A 5,000-nucleotide genomic window follows, 5' to 3' on the forward strand; every position below is an offset into this window, starting at 1 on the left:
CATTCGCGGTTTCACCTTAATGCGGCTTGTACTGAGACATGCATGGCTTAATCTTTGAGACAAGCATATGACTACTGGCAGGATCAACCAGGGAGCTGCGTCAACTAGAGCTGAGCAGCCGGCCGCCCGGGAGTGTGTCCCGGGGGCCCGCGCGAACACGCAAGCGTCCGCTCAATCATTCTGCAAACAGGAGGAGGCTGAGCTCCCCTGCACAATACACCTCGAAACCCTCTCAGGTCCCGGCGGCGCGCAGCGCCGTCCCAAGTACTTGGTCGGGTTCGAGAGAGGCGCAATCGCCCGGAGTTAGGCGAGTAGACGCTTTCGGTGCGACCACCCGTGCTCCCAACTGAGCTTGCCGCTGCCGACAGAGGCCCGGGAGCGTGCTGTCGTGGCATTGCCGGCGGGAGACAACACGCGCCACCTACGGTGACCGGCAGCTCCAACGCCAGCGCCACAGAAGGACAAAAGCCCCACTTGGGTGCCGAAGCGAACTCTCCCAGCACAGCGCACACGCCAACACATCCGCACAGCTGCGATACAAACCACCAGCGAGAACCGCTGGGGCGACCGAGCAGCAGACGGCGTCGCGGCGCCGAGCGCCGGGCGGCGGCGCATCCTCAACGCACACAGTCCTCAATCGGACCAGCACACTGCAGATGTCCACCGCGCTTCGCACCGGGCCCGCGAGGACCTACTTTGGCCGCACGGCGCCGCGCGCAGGGTGCGCCGGCGCGCAGCTGCGACGCCTGCCGCGTCCGTCGGCCGGCGCGCCTGCCACTGGCCGCCCCCACCAGCCGGCTGTAGCGCGTGCGCCCACGCACCGCGCGGCCAGCACGCCGGGAGGCGCCCCCTCACCGGCCGGGGACGGTCCCACCCAGCCACCGCCGCGTATCGCTTCACACCCAGATGCCGTTCAGTTTCGTCGGCATGGTGGGTATCGCTGGAACAACCGGTTAGTACCTCAACCTATCGTCGCCATCACCGATTCACCCCTAGCGAGAACAACCGCACCACAACGGGTTACCATTTCTTCATTTGCGTAACTTCACCAGAAAACGTAGGCGTCCATCGCCATTTGCAACTTCAACCATTATTGCATGCCTGTGTCAGGTGTCACGCCACACTACGTCTGCCCACATACACGCAACAAAATGTGCACGCCTAGACAATACGTGGAAGGTGGCCCCCGTACGTATGCGATGTCCATTGCTCGAACGACTGTCAACCGGCTTCTGTAGCATGTCGCAGATATGGAACGCGCTGCACCATGCCATCACGGTGTGTGAGGAGAGACGACTAGGTCCGAATACATCAACAGACAGCTCATGCTGATCGCCATCCACGGCGTCCGTTCCTCCCACACGTCTCTATGGCGTACCACACTGCAATCCAGCTCTCATAGGGAGACGACACGTAGCTGCGTGCACAATATTTGCACTGTATGGTCCGCCGTTTTTGGGCGCAGTCGTTGTACGGTCACACATGTGCCACGATGTATCATTCAGTACATAAGGACGAATGTGCAGTACAGATTGTGGTTCACGCGTACGACATCAGCGGACAGTTGACACAGGCCGCACCACAACGTAGCCTGCGTACGTCGCATGCGAAGGGCATTGAACATGCAAACTTGTCACCAACCACCTTGCGAAGGCAGGGGGCAAGGTGGGGACGTGGGGAGAGGTGGGGGGGGGGGGGGGGCGGCATGTACGCCCTGCTGCCATCCACATTACAGTGTACAGCAGGAGCATGTGGAAAGTCAGCAAGACTTGCAAGGTGTTTAACATGAAGCGATACACAGGGGAGCGGGCAGTGCGAGTAGCGAACTATATTGCGAGGGTTGCGGGTGGGCAACACTACACTAATTGAACGAGTCGTATAACAATTACAGAGCAGGTTTAGGCGACAACGTGGGTTACGATAGGCGACAACGTGGGTTACGTTAGGGGACAACGTGGGTTACGTTAGGGGACAACGTGGGTTACGTTAGGGGACAACGTGGGTTACGTTAGGGGACAACGTGGGTTACGTTAGGGGACAACGTGGGTTACGTTAGGGGACAACGTGGGTTACGTTAGGGGACAACGTGGGTTAGGTTAAGGCACAACATGGGTTAGGTTAAGGCACAACATGGGTTAGGTTAAGGCACAACATGGGTTAGGTTAAGGCACAACATGGGTTAGGTTAAGGCACAACATGGGTTAGGTTACGGCACAACATGGGTTAGGTTAAGGCACAACATGGGTTAGGTTAGGGGACAACATGGGTTAGGTTAAGGCACAACATGGGTTAGGTTAAGGCACAACATGGGTTAGGTTAGGGGACAACATGGGTTAGGTTAGGGCACAACATGGGTTAGGTTAGGGGACAACATGGGTTAGGTTAGGGGACAACATGGGTTAGGTTAGGGGACAACATGGGTTAGGTTAGGGGACAACATGGGTTAGGTTAGGGGACAACATGGGTTAGGTTAGGGGACAACATGGGTTAGGTTAGGGGACAACATGGGTTAGGTTAGGGGACAACATGGGTTAGGTTAAGGCACAACATGGGTTAGGTTAGGGGACAACATGGGTTAGGTTAGGGGACAACATGGGTTAGGTTAGGGGACAACATGGGTTAGGTTAAGGCACAACATGGGTTAGGTTAGGGCACAACATGGGTTAGGTTAGGGCACAACATGGGTTAGGTTAGGGCACAACATGGGTTAGGTTAGGGGACAACATGGGTTAGGTTAGGGGACAACATGGGTTAGGTTAGGGGACAACATGGGTTAGGTTAGGGGACAACATGGGTTAGGTTAGGGGACAACATGGGTTAGGTTAGGGGACAACATGGGTTAGGTTAGGGGACAACATGGGTTAGGTTAGGGGACAACATGGGTTAGGTTAGGGGACAACATGGGTTAGGTTAGGGGACAACATGGGTTAGGTTAAGGCACAACATGGGTTAGGTTAAGGCACAACATGGGTTAGGTTAGGGGACAACATGGGTTAGGTTAGGGGACAACATGGGTTAGGTTAGGGGACAACATGGGTTAGGTTAAGGCACAACATGGGTTAGGTTAGGGGACAACATGGGTTAGGTTAAGGCACAACATGGGTTAGGTTAGGGGACAACATGGGTTAGGTTAGGGGACAACATGGGTTAGGTTAAGGCACAACATGGGTTAGGTTAAGGCACAACATGGGTTAGGTTAAGGCACAACATGGGTTAGGTTAGGGGACAACATGGGTTAGGTTAGGGGACAACTTGGGTTAGGTTAGGGGACAACATGGGTTAGGTTAAGGCACAACATGGGTTAGGTTAAGGCACAACATGGGTTAGGTTAGGGGACAACATGGGTTAGGTTAGGGGACAACATGGGTTAGGTTAGGGGACAACATGGGTTAGGTTAAGGCACAACATGGGTTAGGTTAGGGGACAACATGGGTTAGGTTAAGGCACAACATGGGTTAGGTTAGGGGACAACATGGGTTAGGTTAGGGGACAACATGGGTTAGGTTAAGGCACAACATGGGTTAGGTTAAGGCACAACATGGGTTAGGTTAAGGGACAACATGGGTTAGGTTAGGGGACAACTTGGGTTAGGTTAGGGGACAACATGGGTTAGGTTAAGGCACAACATGGGTTAGGTTAAGGCACAACATGGGTTAGGTTAAGGTACAACATGGGTTAGGTTAAGGTACAACATGGGTTAGGTTAGGTTACACGTTGTTGTAAGGAAAGGTGTGGGGGGGGGGGGGGGGCGGGGCGGCAGGTTCGTTGATAGTGATTATAGTAAGTGAATGCTTGTGACATGATGAGATTTGTCACGTCAGGATGCACCTTTGGCTTATTAGAGGCGGCGCTCCAATTCTATGCTTGTGTCAGACCTGTGTCTTTGACTCATGTCATTGTTTGTGCGCTGTGACAGGAGGTACTATTGTGATGTTGGGTGCACCGTTGTATAGGACATGTGTGGGTGTTGGTGCCTTATCTGCGCAATGGTGGATGTCGAAAGGGTGGGATATTCTATTTTCCGCATGGACCTCCTGGTCTGGTTGTGATAGTGTGGATTGTGTAATGTGGCGGAGAGGATGCACTGGATGTTGTTCCATGCTGGTGCTTACATATTGTATGTGCGCCTGTTAGAAGCAGAGAGTGGTGCGTGATCAGAGTGTCTGGCTGACGTGTGGTTCCCATTGTGGGCAGACTCTTTCAGCATGTATACGGACAGTTGTATATATTTTCTGTAGTTTGATGGCTCTGCATTGATTACTAATCAGCGCCGTGTGTACGGGTAATCTGGTTCCAGTCCACAATGTTCTATCTGTGTACATTAGTGACAAAGACTCCCCCCATGCAGTGGGGCTCGGTCTGTTATAACTCTTCCGCGTAATATATTTGCCCCACGTTTTTGCGAGTGCGAGTGCGAGTGCAACGCGCATGGGGACCGACATGCTGATGGCTCGGTATCGGACGCCGTACAGTGAGCAACGCGATCGCGTCTCTCGCTCGTAAGTGGTACAGGTCGCGGCTCATGTATAGGGACAGCGGGAATGTCGCATATTGGAAATAACTCTTCATGAAACGCAAGTTATAGGGGTGGATTGCACTTTACGAGTGCGGGAAACGTCCGCCGTTCATCCGCTGGAGGTGCGCGTTTGGCGGTTGGGGTGGTCCACGAACGGGTGCGGGTGGAGTCATTGCCGGTCCACGGCTTCGTGCGGCAGAGCCACTGGAGAATGGGTGCTATGGTCGACAGAGGCTGCAGGCTTTGTGGGTGGCGTCGAAAGGCGGGCACTGTGGCGCCATCGCTGTCTTAGTCGGCTTGGCGTCTCATAGATGGCGGTGGCGTCGTTGCAGGAGGTCATGTTGCGGGAGACCTACAGATGGCGGTATGTTTTGTGGTGCGGACGTAGTGTTGTCAGATGCGCATAGATGGCGGTATTGCATGTGCTTTCGCCCTATTTTCATAGATGGCGATACTGTTTTGCCGGCATGGGTGGCGTAGTTCC

The 5,000-nt window shown here is 54.3% G+C and overlaps 1 non-coding gene across 1 annotated transcript in view; it reads right to left on the bottom strand.

Moving 5' to 3' along the window:
- LOC124751087 overlaps nucleotides 1–94 on the bottom strand; it is a 1,909-nt gene extending 1,815 nt beyond the window's left edge. Inside the window, exon 1 of the ribosomal RNA XR_007012036.1 lies at nucleotides 1–94. This exon is cut by the window's left edge and continues 1,815 nt beyond it. This is a non-coding gene — a ribosomal RNA (small subunit ribosomal RNA).
- Between the last annotated feature and the right edge of the window lie 4,906 nt (nucleotides 95–5,000).

This window comes from Schistocerca piceifrons, unplaced genomic scaffold (assembly GCF_021461385.2).
Source record: "Schistocerca piceifrons isolate TAMUIC-IGC-003096 unplaced genomic scaffold, iqSchPice1.1 HiC_scaffold_452, whole genome shotgun sequence".
Taxonomy (NCBI): domain Eukaryota; kingdom Metazoa; phylum Arthropoda; class Insecta; order Orthoptera; family Acrididae; genus Schistocerca; species Schistocerca piceifrons.